The sequence below is a fragment of the Hylobates moloch genome, unplaced genomic scaffold (assembly GCF_009828535.3).
Source record: "Hylobates moloch isolate HMO894 unplaced genomic scaffold, HMol_V3 SCAFFOLD_2, whole genome shotgun sequence".
Lineage (NCBI taxonomy): Eukaryota > Metazoa > Chordata > Mammalia > Primates > Hylobatidae > Hylobates > Hylobates moloch.
The window spans coordinates 176,968,717-176,983,832 of record NW_026652277.1 but is presented as its reverse complement, the minus strand read 5'-3'; positions in this window follow the sequence as shown (position 1 = coordinate 176,983,832).

Genomic DNA, 15,116 nt, shown 5'->3' with positions numbered 1-15,116 from the left:
AATCAATTTATACAAATGTTTAATTTTTCACACTGCTGCAAATGTCCTTTTGCCTTTTAAAAATTTTATATTTTTTTCTCTTGATGCTAGACAGAATATTTTCCAATGATTGGTCTTCCACTACTCCACTTTTTTTACTATGTCTGACTGCTATTAAACCCACCTACTGATGTTAAATTTTAGCTACTCAATTTTTAATTAGAATAATTATCGATTACAGTTCTTGAATCAAATTCTCTATATTTTCTTGGATATATTAATTAAACTTTTATTAAAGTCCCCAGCTAAGGTCACTTGTAGGTCTATTTGTATTATCTGGCTTTTCTTCTTGGTTTTCAGTTGTTTCAGTCCTGCTTTTTGGCATGGCTTGTAGTTTTTAATTGAATGCTTGACATTAGTGTGACTAGTATAGACATCCTGGCATTTTTCATCTTTATCTATGAAAGATTTAATTTTCTTCTTGCAAATAGAATATTGGCAAATCATTTTGATCCAGTTTTATCCAGTTTTAGGTTTTGCAAACACTGGGCTATTTCCAAATCGTCCTTATTTCTGGGGCGTAGTTCTTTTGGAAACTCAACTGAAACCCCAAGGTGTTTGGCAAGTCCTCTCCTCTTTGTCAAGCCTTGAACTCTAACTTCTGTTTCCCTAGCACTGCACAACAGCTTCTACTTTATCCTTCCAGTTCCTGTCCCATGCTGGTTTCTGGAAGTCTCTCCTGCACAGCTTAGAACCCAAGAAATGCCCCAGGGAAAAAGTAGACCAAGAACTTTGGGCATAAACCTCTGCATTTCTCTTTTCACACTCAACTCCTGACCTCCTTTTTATCCTTAAACTTTAACTTGGATCCTCCCAAACCAGCCAGAGTACCAAAGCGTCTGGCCACTACTTTCTGTTTGGCCTCTTTTCTCTAGGTTTCAGTTTATAAATGTCCTGAGGGAAAAAGCAAAAGAAAAAGTGATGCTCACCTGAGTCTACTTCTCTTCTTTTTTGGCTTTTGGTCCCTTAGTTCCTACCTAACTCGGCTGCCCTTGGGTGCCCTCAAAAGCTTGCTTTATGTTGTCATTGTTTCTGTGTATGCATCCTCTTTGGCTTTTAGAGTTGTTCATGGCAGAAGGGTTGGAGAATTAAGCTGATGTTTCGATAAAAGCTATTACTTTGTGGCCAAAAGTAGAAGTGTCCTAATTGACATTTGTTAACCTGCTCTAATTATGCTGTAGAAAATACAGGGTCTTGCTCTGTTACCCAGGCTGGAACGCATTAGTGCAATCAGGGCTCACTGCAGCCTCTACCTCCCAGGCTCCAGTGGCCTTCCCATCTCAGCCACCCTGAGTAGTGGGGACTATAGGTACACACCACTATGTTTGGCTAATTTAAAAAAATTCTTTTGTAGAAACAGGGTCTTACTATGTTGCCCAGGCTGGTCATGAACCCCTGGGCTCAAGCCATCCTCCCACCTTGGCCTCTGAAAGTGCTGGAATTAGAGGCATGAGCCATGGCTTCTTTGGCACAATAGTCTCTTATAGGACTCTGGAATACCTATTTCCTTTCTTTGCATAGTTGTTGTGAAGCTCTAAATAGATAATCATAGGAAAGTGCTTTGTAAACCACAATATGCCATATGTTTAATATATAACCTGGGGCTGGAAATCACCTTGGATCGTGAAACACCAAAGCCCATATTAAAACGTAGAACTCAAGGGCATAATGTCGTGTGTTCTATTTTTGACTTCATGATTTAACCTTGTCCAGTACCATTTATGTTTAGTTAGCAGCCTGGCCCACATTTGGAGAATTCAAAATTCCTAAAAGGAAGAAGATTCTTACGGTTGTTAGTGGGGTGGAGCTTTGCCGCTTTCTCCCTTGTCTGAAATGCGATTGCAGTGTTTCTCTCCGTGGTCAGCCAGTGCACCTGCTCAGCTGCTCAGCATGAGACATGCAAGCCCAGGAGACCATGTGAGCCAGCAGAGACCCTGTGAAAATTCGCCCCCAGGCTGCATTCCACACTGGGGTGATGGCTCACCCTGCTTGCATCACTTACCTTTGCATCTGGCTCTTTGCCCCATTTGACTCCATCTCACAGCTTCTGCTCCCCCAGACCCAGGACCATGCAGCCTGTGCTGTTTGCCTGGTCCCAGCTTTACTCTCCTTAGGAACATTGACATTCGACATTTGCCAAAAGACTTTGTGCCTACCTTTCTGAATACGCTGGTAGGTGCTACATGTGTCGGCCCTCACCTTTGAGAGGCTCTCCCTGGTCATCCGTGTAACAGGAGATGAGCCCCAGCAATGGCAGTGTGCTTTGCATTTTAGGTTAGGCCAATGTATTCCTAGAGACATCTTTGTGGGAGTCTCATAAAATCAGTCCTAGGTTCTGATCTGGTTGGAGGTGAGATGCACATCTGACAGCGAGTGAGAAGGAATCTCATCATCAGGGGTTCTGCATCGTGGACACCCCTCTCCCACAGCACGGCCTCCGTGCACCTGATGGGGAGTAACCCGGCAACCACAAAGGGACAAGACCAGGCCATTGCAGAGAAGCCCTCTCGTCCCAGGTGGGGGGAAGAGTAGACCGAATGTGTGGGCGACTTGGGCTCTGTGTGCCCCAGGACACCGGTCCCTTAAGAGGTGCCAATAGAAGGAGCATTGTTCAGTGCAGATTATCACGGTAGAACACTGAGAAATCTCAGAGCAAACAGACTCATGCATTTTTATGGTGGTTACTGAACCAGCATCTTCTGTACATGTTGGCCATGGGTCAGTTGTTTTCATGGTATGTCTTAATAACACTCAGAACCAGCCTACATGAAACATGATTGGACAGTCGCTACCCTGACCTAAGCCCTGGTTCGGATCCAAGTGTTAAGCCTTTGACAACCTAGTCTGTGCCCATTTATCCTAAGGCTGGCTGTGGTTTCAGACTCCGTCATACAGAAAAAGTTCTATTTTCCCCACTTGTGTAGAAAGCCTGTCTTATATAATCATGTAAGGGTTCCCCTGTCCTTTTAGGTTCTGAGACTCCCCATTCAAATGCACAACAGTCCTCATGGATGCTGCGTGGCAACTGGTCATGAGCTCACACCGGGGACTCCAGGGGGTTCCTCATCTGTGGGAAGGACACACGCCAAGGACTCCAGGTGGTTCCTCTGTGGGAAGAGCTCACACCGGGGACTCCAGGGGGTTCCTCATCTGTGGGAAGGACACATGCTAGAGACTTCAGGTGGTTCCTTCTCTATAGAAGAGCACATAGTGGGGACTTCAAGCAGCTCCTCATCTATGGGAAGAGCTCACGCCAGAACAACCTTCCAACGTGAGACTAACTTCCCTGTTGTATCTAACAATGCGGAGGCTCTTGGGGAGTGGGGTCACCACATAAGGCAGGGACTGGGGCAGGGAGGATCAGCAAAGCTCCCCTTGGCTCTGCCATGGCTGGCAGGGCAGCACCGCTGGTGTGGACAGGCCACATGAGGTGGGGTCCTCAAGCCCTGGGAGAATGCATTTCTGTGTTCCGTGAGGGTCACCTCCCCACTCTGATGAACCCACCACAGCCTTCAGGGGCTTCCATGCAGGGGAACATTGCTGGCACCAGCTTTACTGCTCCTGAGCCCAACCAGCATTTGCAAAGCTGGGTCTTCACTGGGACCAGGAATCAGAGCCAGAGCCAGAGCCACAGGGCAGCTGAGTAGACATCTGCTTCCAGGTTCCCAGTAGTTCAGAAAGGCACTTTTCAGACTTCTCTTATCTGGGTCTGTTGGGTCCAAGGATCATAATAACAAGTCTCGTTCCTGGAAATCCACATCCGAAGCTTGGTCATATATCCAGCAACTTTGTCATTTATTATGTTTTCTGTAACTGGGCATTCATCCTTTGATTTATTTGACCATGGAGTATTTCTCCAGCGCACTTTCTACTGCTTGCCCCTCTTAAGCCCAGGAATTCAGGCCTTTTCACAAACTGCTTTTAATTAGGGGTAATCATTTGTTTCTCTCAGGTCATTTGGGGCTTCTACGAGATAATGCTTTCATCAGCATCTCCAGACTTCTTTGAATGTCTCCCACAACCCTAAATGAAAAAAAAAGAAAACAACAACAGAAGAACTTTCATGATCATCTTGCATTCTCTTGCACAAAATTTAGAATCAGCCCCTTTTCAAGGGGCCCTTTTTGATAATTTGAGAATAACTGGGGAGACTGAATCCTGGGCACTGGTGAGGCACAGCATGTAATGAACATGAACAGAGCAATTGAGACATTTATGGACACTTCCAGAAAAAGCAGAAAACCTCCCTTTTTTAAAGAGTCATACTTTTTTGGTCAATATTTGTGATTTTACTTAAAATACATTTACCCTGTTCTAAAGACAGGGTTTACTAATCCAATCTTTCCTCTTCTTGATTTTGAGCTACCACATTCTGTTTACTGACTTTGATGTACCATGACGTACCAGGTCATTAAAACATTTGATTTAATTATAAGTTTGCCCAATCTCTAGAATCCTGCATTTATTTTCTTTATTGGACTTCAGCTTAAACATCCAGAAACTAGTGACTAAGTCTGTGAGTCCAAATAATGTTCCTTGCTGGGGTGGTAAAAAAATTGTCAGTCTGAAAAGAAGCAGCGCCAGCCTCTATCCATGGGACATGCAGGCCTCTCAGGTCAGACAGACCCTCATGTAGTTAATAGACAGCAGGCCAGTGCAGACACTAAATACCTTTCACAGTGCATTTGCTAGAGAGGGTGGACAGGCAGAGAGGGAAGGGCAGGACAGAGCCCCAGGGAATGTCTAGCCAGGCAACTGTCATGCAATTGTCAGGCGGCTTCTTCAGGAATGATAGGTGGTCATGGCTGGTGCCAGGGAGTGAAATATTTCCCAACAAACAGGAAATATCTTGAGCTTGTGGGCAACAACTTCCCAATGAGAACTCAAAATATGTCCAGGCATGCGCAGAAAGGGGTGAAATGGCAAAGTCTGACCAGTATATGACCTTCCTCTGGGGGAGCTAGACCAAGAAGGGAAAATTTCCCTAAGACAACATGCACATAACTTCAACCACCAAAGGACACATGTGGCCCCTCCCAAATACTGGCAAGTCACTGCACATGTGGGGATTAGCCAACAGCCCACCCAAGGGAAAAGACAAGGGAAGGGACAAGAAAAAAACAGGAAATAGCAAATCTATAAGAGCCCAAAGCCAAAGGTCCTGTGGGACCCTCTTTCAAGTGCCCGCTTGGTCCTGCCGAGTGTACTTTCCTTTACTTCCATAAACCTTCACTTCTGCCTTAAATCGACTTCTGTCTCTTGTCTGAATTCTTTCTTCCAAGAAGACAAGAATTGAGGACCGTGGACCCCACCTGGGCTCGCTGCTGATAACATATTGACTTCTGCTCTTTATTTTATGATTGTCTCTTTTTTCCCAGTTTAATTTGTTGTTTCTTTTTTAGCTTCTTGATGTGGCAGGGTAGATAATTATTTTTCAACTTTTTCTACCTCCTGTGTGTATGTGTGTGTATACATCTATAGGTATTGTAAAATATATATAAATTTCCATCTTGCACTGTTTAGCTACAACCCACAAGTTTCGATTATTTTTTCAACAACTTTATTTACATAAAAGTGATATACAGTGAACTGCAATCATTCTGATACAAACACTTAGCAAAGTAAGAATAGAAGACAACAACTATTAAAGTCTTCAGCCCATTATTTTACCAGCTTATTAGTTTGTATTAAAGGACAAATACTATGTAATTCCACTTTTATGAGGTCCCTAGAGTAGTTAAAATGATAGAGACAGAGAGTGTAATGGTGGGTGCAGGGGCTGCGTCTGGGGGTTAGGGAGTTAGTGTTTAATGGGGACAGGGTATCAGTTTTATAAGATGAAAAGAGTTCTGGATATAAATGGTGGTGATGGTTGCACAGCAATATGAATGTACTTAATGCCACTGAACTGTGCACTCAAAAATGGTTAAGATGGCAGATTTTACTTTATGTGTATTTTACCATAATAAATACTTGGAAAACAATAGAGAGGTGAAGTACTGATACATGACACAACATGGACACACCTCAGAAGCTATGTGGGAAGTGAAAGAAGCCAGACACTCAGAAACACATCTGATCTGACCACATTTCTATGAAATATCCCATACAGGTACCTCCATAGAGACAGGAGGCAGATTTGTGTCTGCCAGGGGTGAGGAATGAGGAGTTAGTACTTAATGACCACAGAGTTTCCTTCAGGGTGACAAAAATGTTTGAGAACGAGTGAGTGTTGAGGTCGCACCACACTGTGAGTGTCCTAAATGCACTTAGTTGTATACTTTAAATGATTATCATGGTGAATTTTAAGTTATGTATATTTAACCTCAATTTTCAAAATCTAAAAAAAAATTTAGAAGAATAGAAGAGTAAAAACAAACTACATTGTTATGCTTAGAGGTGAATTATTAAAAGCCCATTTCTCCATCTGGGAGAAGAAAGACAAGCCCTGCCCAGAGTCCCTGAATAAAGTCCCAGCTCCTTGCGAAAGCCAGAGTCACTTGGAGCTTAAATAGTTTGGGGTGTGAGCGGCAGGAGGCTCTAGACTTGTTACTTCAGGTCAGAACACTCACGTTAGGGTCCGAGTTATCACCCATGTTGTCTGCCTGCTTTTCTTAGCAAATTGCTCATGCACCTTGGATGTATAGACCTGGACCTAATGCACCTACCAGAGAATATTTGGGGATATAAAAATAAATACTCCTTGAGCAAAATGTCATAAAATTGGTTGGATGGAAATATAAATTTTTAAGTTCTTTACTACTTATTATTTCAACCTAGTTCAAAAGTTTCTTAGAAAATATATTCTGGTTTTGAAGCTTGTCTCTTGCAAAATTATATTTAGCAGCATTTTCCTTCTCGCCCACCTTAATCCATCCCAGCCCTACGTCAGTTTGCTGTCATCTGGCAAAGCAATTGCAAAGAACCATTTATCAAATAAAACCTCTTGAAAAATTAATGTACTCCTCAAAGTAAAATAATATTAGTTAAAAAAAAATCGAAACCGGAATTACTGTGCCTGGCCTTTATTCTCTTTCATTTCCAGTTTTATCATTGCAAACGTTCATGTTGGATGGGCTCAGCCAATATGGGAGTAGCCCCTGAAAAAACAAAATGATTCTTTGAATGGCCAAAGGGAAAATTAAAGAAAACAAAACCTAACATGCTGAAATAAAGACTTTCAGGACAGTTTTAGCAATTCTACCAAGTTTTATTTTGTTTGGAAAGTAATGAAAAATGATGAAAATCTCATTTCAAGCCCGAATTTCAATAGGCCATTAGTCAGAATCATCTAATCCAACATCTTATTAACAATTTTTGGACGTGTTATGGAACCACTTGAGATAGCAATTAAAAGCATCAATGTTCAGACAGTCCTGGCCGTAAGAGGTTTTTTATTTTTTCGTGTGCTGTAAGGGAGTGTGCAGAAGTGAGCTCTGGCTGCAGCTGAAAATCTGGAAGTGGCAGCTATGCCTTGTTTTAGTTCCTTAGCTATTTTCAGCTCTCCTTTCTCAGGAGGGAGAAAAATTAACTTAATTTTTTCTACCTCTAACATTTTGGGAAAGATAATGAAATGCAGAGAAATGTGTATGATTATAATAAAGTTGAACAGACGCTTTACTCAAAATATTAATTAAAAAACACATACGCATTTTTATTATGACATTGTTAAATTGAGAACCTGAAACTCTTTAAATTCACACTGATTTAAGAGATTACCATTTGCAGAAAAATAAATGTGCTGCACCCAAATGTAAGAGCAACATCTTTCACTCTCTATAGCTTGCACAGTCCAAGGAAGCAAAATATTTTCCACTTTATAAAAGCTTTAAAGCCGCCAGGGGAGATGTGCTGGCCTTCTTGATGCTGGAGCAGAGAGGCCTTCAGCCCACAACATGGCAAAAACTTGAGGAGAGTGGATTTTTCCGGCTGTAATTCAGCAGGAGCTCGGGCCTTGCTCCCAGTACCAGAAGTCTTAGGAGGTGACTGGGAACGCTACGCACAGCTGAGGTTTTGGACTTGGATAAAGGATGGGGATAAAGAGAGATACACTGCACACATAAAAGTCATTTGCAATAGTGATGATGCCTTTTCTCAACTTTTACCCTTAAAATGGCACTACCACGATTTTGCGTGTGTGAAAAATAATACAAAGAAGGTTTTTTTTCTGCAGGCAACATTTATGTGGATAAGAATCTTCCAAAGAAAAGATAGTATCTCTAAGTTGATTTAGATTTTGTTTAAAACAATATCTGGTTTATCCACTCATTCAAACATTCGTGATCTGTTAATGAAGTCAGCAAATTCTGATCATGCCCCTCTCCCCGGCTTTGGATGGAGGCGGCACGTCAGAGCGGATTAGGAGCGCGAGTCCGGGGTCAGAGCGGATTAGGAGCGCGAGTCCGGGGTCAGAGCGGATTAAGAGCGAGCGGGAGGGTCAGGCTTCCGGGTTCAAATCTGAGCTCCAGCATTCCGTCTCTTCATTTGTACGGAAAGAATGTTACTGGTGATCATGTTGTGAATTTGTTGTTTTCTGCACTGTTAGGAAACACAGGGATAAACATTTCTGCCTGTCAACAACCACACTTGTTGCTGCCTTTTGTGCCTTTGTCAACACAGTTACACCCTAACTACCTGCTAATGGGTCTGATCCAGTGGAGTCACCGCTGCGTCAAACAATTTTCTTCTCTCTCTGTTTCATGATATTACTGTAATTTTATGATATTCATAACAACTGTAGTATATATTCTGGCTAAATAAGACTCTAAACATATGTGCCTTATGTTTTTAATTTAGCAAAACATCTGGGGGTACTTAAGTTGCCACATTTGCCCTCATACCTAAGTCAAATATGACTTTATCCTATTTGGGATTTGGGATCACATTATGTGATTACATACAAACGAAAGTCAAACTTACCCCTAAAATTATGTGCATACTTTTTAGCATTGCTTTGAGTCCTTCCTAGACCATACACATACACATGATTTATATATCTAATCCTAATTCTAGTTATTCATTAGAAAGCACATTTAGTTCAAAAGTGAACTAGAGAAAAAAATAAGAATGTAAGACGCTTAATGTCTGGCTAGCAAGATCCATGCAGTGCTTTACATCCAACATTACAGCAAATATAATTAAAGACAGAAATTCTTGACATTAAAAATTCAGACCAACAGACGATCTAATACCAAAACTTTGCAGTTACAAATACTAGTGGTGATGAAGATAAATTAAGAAGAGCCAACCAAGGCTTTAGTCTTCTTCATGGAAGGCCCCAGTTTTAGTTCTTGGCATTTGTACCTGAAAAAAGCACTGGGAAGTTGCTTCATAGCTTCATAGCTCTTCTCCGATGCATTCCTGGCCAGAGCACAGAAGCAACCAGAAGGAGGCACAGATCACTGTCCAGGCTTGACAGCCTTGAGGACGGCCCTCTCCATCTCAGGGGTGCTCAACTCTAGGCAATATTCACCCCCAACTGATGGTTTCACCCACTCACTTCTAATGAAGAGAGTATGGCCAAAGTAAGAAAAACCGGAACATAACTTTGCACATTAGATTTTAAAACACATGTGACTACCATCTGAGGCCTTCCCTTGCTACTGCTCTCTTTTGCGCTCTCAGATCTTATGCTGGGGAAGCACATGTACATGTTGTGAGCAGCACTGTGACGACCTCCTTGCAGAGTGGGCAAGGACTAAAGGCCTCCTTCCAGTAGCCATGAAGGAGCTGAGGCTCATCCCATCAACCATCTTTGTGAACTCCACACGAGACCTTTTCCCTGCTCAATCCTCAAAAGAGAACAGGGCCCTTGCTGGCAGCGGCTACAATCTGAGGAGGGGCCTGACCAGAGTTCCAGTGGAGAAGACCGGTGGAGAAGCCTTATGGTTTCTTGGCCTACATGAACTATGAGATGACACCTGTTGGTTGCTCTAAGCCACAAAGTTTTAGGGTAATCCGTCATGCAACAATCCATAATAACGCACACTCGAAACTCCTTTGAAACTGTGCGAAGTAGAATTCTGAAGGACAGATGACTTTCCAACTTCTCTCTCTCCTGTAATTTTCTGAAGGTGAGACAGTACTGCAAACATTGGAAGATGCGTTGACGCGAATTACAGGAAAACCAATTGTGACCCAGTATATTCTAAGTGGTGAAGTTACAGGAGTGAATTTTTGGAAGATATCCAAGTATTTAACCTGGATAATGTCGTTTTCTATGTAAAAGGTAAGCTGAAAATTATAATCAAGCATTAAACCTGACTTCCTCACTTTCTCTCCTGTTACGTTTGAGAAAAGATACTAACCATTTTACTAATGGACAGAGAATGAGACTAAGGAAAATGCACTTACTCTTGCTATAACCTCATGAAGTGTACCCAAAATGACCTTGTTTATGAATAAATAAAAAGGGAAAACAGTATTATTTGAGCCTGTTACAAAGATATCTAAATAAAAGTGTAGAAATATAAAAATTTTTACAGCTAAAATATTTAGGTGCAAAGGGGAAGAATGTGTTAGATATTCTCTAAAACGCAGAAAATTATTCCCAGAAACCATTGGCCGGGCATGATGGCTAATGCATGTAATCCTAGCACTTTGGGAGGCCAAGGCGGGTGGATCACCTGAGGTCAGGAATTTGAGACCAGCCTGGCCAACATGGTGAAACCCCGTTTCTACTAAAAATACTAAAATTAGCCAGGTGTGGTGGCTTATGCCTGTAATCCCAGCTACTTGGTAGGTTGAGGCAGGAGAATTGCTTGAACTCAGAAGGCTGAGGTTGCAGTGAACCGAGATCACGCCATTGCACCCCAGCCTGGAAGACAGATCAAGACTCTGTCTCAGGAAAAAAAAATTGTTAATAAAATATAAGAAGACATGTCAGCTAAAAATAGAGAAACCTACTGAGTTGGAAATGGAGTGAAATGATACCATTCCACTCAACAATCTCATTATTTGGTATTATACCGAAAGGAAAATAAATTGTTTTACCAAGAAGACATATGCACCCATATGTTCACTGCTGCACTATTCACAATAGCAAAAACATGGAATCAACCAAGAAGCCTGTCAGCAATGAACTGGATAAAGAAAATGTGGTACATAGACACCATGGAACACTATGCAGCCATAAAGAAGAAGGCGATCATGTCCTTCGCAACAACATGGACACAGCTGGAGGCCATGATCCTGAGCAAATTAAGGCAGGAACAGAAAACCAAATACTGTGTGTGCTCACCCTCAAGTGGGAGCTGAACACTGAGTACCTGTGGATATGAGGATGGGAACAACAGACACCGGGGACCACCGGCAGGAGGGAGCGAGGCCAGGGTTGAAAGAACCTCTGCTGGGTACTATGCTCATTACTTGGGTGACGAGATCATTCACACCCTGAACCTTGGTGTCTTTCAGTATACCCATGTAACGAACCTGCACATGCACCCCCCTGAATTTAAAATAAAAGTGGAAATTATTAAAGAAAGGAAGCTCTGTAATAAAACCAATATTGGCCATCTGAAAGATTATCTGTTGGAGGCAGTGTGAGCATGATTAACAATGCTGCAAGCCCAGCCTGTCAGTCACTGTGACAGACTAAAAGAAGGACACGGAAGTGAGGGTTGTGCCTGAGCAGATAGGAAACTCAGAGGAAAATATGTGGGGCCAAGACTCACAGAGCCAGGCATGGCGGGAGGTGTCTTGGAGGAGATGTGTTCTGTGTGTGCATGTGTGTGTGTGTTTGTGTGTATGTGTGTGCACATTTCTGGACAGAGAAAGAACTTCATGGGCCAAATTAATAGAAGAATAGTTACAGAAAAACATATTCCAGCAGAAGTTGTATTCAACATTCTGATAAAAAACAAAATAATTAAAAACAGATAATAATAGATCACCTAGCAGGCATCTCTGCAACAATAAATTCCAGGAGATAAGGAGAAAGATGATCAGATAATGAGAGAAAAATACTCTGTAGAACTGCCTACTAGCCAAGATGTTCAGGTGCAAAGATGAGAGGAAGTTCTCGTAAGTGATGTTGACTCAGAAAACAAATTGATAAAATACGCTCCTTGAATAAGTGTTCCTTGTAGAGATAATTTGACATTGTGAGTGATAGAACTGAAAGTGAAGGTATTTGAACCAGTAATAATTTTAGAAAATTATTTGACAGAATCTACGGAGGATGAACACATGCCTACCTTCTAACAGTCCCAACATTCACTCAGTAGCAACCCATCCATTTGGTTGCCTAAAAATATGTATAAGAGATTTTTGTTCGTGGCCATGATGGGGTAACTAGCGGTTTTACCCTCCTGTTTTAAACAATGATAAAACTAGATCAATACGTGAGTTAACACTGAATATAAAAATCCTACATAGGTAAACCAAGAACCCTGAAGAATTTGAAAGAGTTGGCAAAAACAAAACAATAACAGCAAGAAAAAAACCCACAATTATCATCATAAAGTTCTCCACAAAACAATCTTAGTCTTTTAGGTGGCTTTGTGGTAGAGCCTATAATGCTTTTAGAAGGTAGTAAACATTCATTCTGTTTGAAAACACCTAAAGCCTTAGGGATATCAAAAACAATAAATGCTTGAGGTGATGAATTACCTCGATTTGGTCATTATACATTGTATACATCTATCAAAATATCACTCTCTACCACATAAATATGTATATTTTTTATTTCAATTAAAAATAATTTAAAAATATAACAACTGATTACCCTGGCAATAGCAACTGCATTTAAGACTACAAAGACAACATATTTGCAATGGAATATTAATAAATCAGCTCATTTAAAAAATATGCATATATTATGACAAAGCTGTTTTTATTCCAGGAACAAAAGGTGTCCAGTATTAGGAAGTATATTAATATAACTCACAACTTATGATCATCTTGATAGTTTCCAAGAAAGCATTTAGAAAGATTCAAAATCTTACTTCATGAATATTACGGAGTACTTTTCCATCTTAATAGGCAATATTTATCTGAATCAGACAATGTCATAGTCACCATTGAGACTCTAGAGGCACTGGCACTAAACTTAGAGCAAAGGCCAGAGCAGCCTGATGTGTTTTAGAGAATTCGATAAGTAAACGAAGAGAAGGATGTCGCATGTACCACAAGAACTAAGAAAACAGGCTTTTGGCATTGGAAAATGGTACAGCAAGCTACGTGGAAAGCTGCAGAGAAGCTAAATGAAAAATTATTAGCGCAAATAAGTGAGCTAAATAAAAATCTTTACACACTTGTAATAAGCATAAACTCTAATAAAACTATTCGTGATAACAATTTAAAAGTATTGGGAATAACCATAACAAGAAAGTTAAAAAGATTTTATCAGGAACATACAAAAATTGAGTGAAAAATGTTAAAATAAATGTAGAAGACATATCATAAGGATTTTCATTCTCTTTAACCTGTAAGCATTTTTATGATTCAAATAAATTTTTAGGAGATAATAACAAAAATAATCTGCGTTCTTCTGGAAAAATAAAATAATATTCATACTATCAAACAATTTGTAAAGTGTCTAATTAGTATATTAAAGAATGCCACAGAGGGCTGGGTGAGATGGCTCATGTCTATAGTTCCAGCTACTCAGGAGGATGAGGTGGGAGGATCACTTGAGCCCAGTAGTTTGAGGCTGCAGTGAGCTATGATGGCTCCACTGTACTCCAGCCTGGGTGACACAGAGAGCTCTCACCTTTAAAAGTAAAGTAAAATAAAAATTAAAAAATTGTAAAAAGCCACAGAAATAGAAATATTCCTATTTCTAGAACTATCTAGAAATATATTCAAGAATAAACGGAAATTTTGTGTGAAATTAAGATGGTATCTCACATCAATGTGAAAAGGAGGGCTTATTTTATAAACAGTATTGCATAAAATGACTACATAGTTAATAATAATAATAATTAATAAAATGAAATTAGAATCTGCTACATACCTTATATCCAAACTAAATTCCATGGGGGCTAAAAATGTAAATGTTAGAAAATAAAATATAAAAGTGGTAGAAGAAAATGTGGATTAATCGTTATATAATCTTAAGTGGGAAAGGCTTTTTCTGTGTCTGACTCAACTAATTATATGATAAAGGAAAAGATTTAGGCTTGAATATGTACAATTCTAAAGTTTTCAAGTGAAAAAAAGTGAAAAATCAAGAGCAGCCTGGTAAAAGTATTTGTAAGAGAAGCTAACAAAGAAGGAAGAAAACAATGGACATCACGATAAAAACTTAAACGTGGCACAGGATGAGGTAATTTACTATAGAATAAATGCATATGAAATAACATATGAAAACAGGTTTAACTTTACCATTAAAAACAATGCATAGCCCAAATGTGGTACTGATTGTAATCCTTAAAGACAAATAAACACCATAATCCCAAATGTTGAAATCCTGAAAGATCAAAATTCCTAAAGTCTAGAGTCCCAAAAATAAACCCTGAAAGATCAAAATCCCAAATGCTGAAATTCTGAAAGCTGAATTCTGGGGAAGGGGTTAGTATGCTTTGGTTGTAGTCAGGACAGTTGCGTCCTGTTAGTTGCATCATGCTAGGCAGAGCTATTACCTTGTTATTGTCTTAATTTGCATTTGGTGGAAAATTCAGCTGAGTAGATTGGCCACGTGATACGGCAGTGATGAAACTTCACTTTAAAAATGCGTCATTTGCCTGCACTGGCGTTCCTTCCAGCCAGTGACACTCCAAGAGCTCTTCATGAATTAAAGCCACATTTACCTGCAGAAGCCAGTGAAGTTACCAACTGGCTCAAAGATAATCATGTTCAGGGTAGGATAAGAAGATGCTTACACAACGGTGCTGCTGTTCTATCACCAGTATTGTTTCCACCAAATCTGCGGCCTGTCGATGAGTGCAGGCATCATGGATGTCCAGGTATCCAAAGCAATGTAAAAGCATATGGGACAGAAGATGGGAAAATTTAATAGGAAATGTTTATGTCAGCACACGTCAAATCACAGGATTTCAAAAAGAGCAGTGCCACATAGAAAGTGAATGTGAACATACTCTCCAAGGACAGCCATGTCCTAAAAGCAAAAAGCCGCC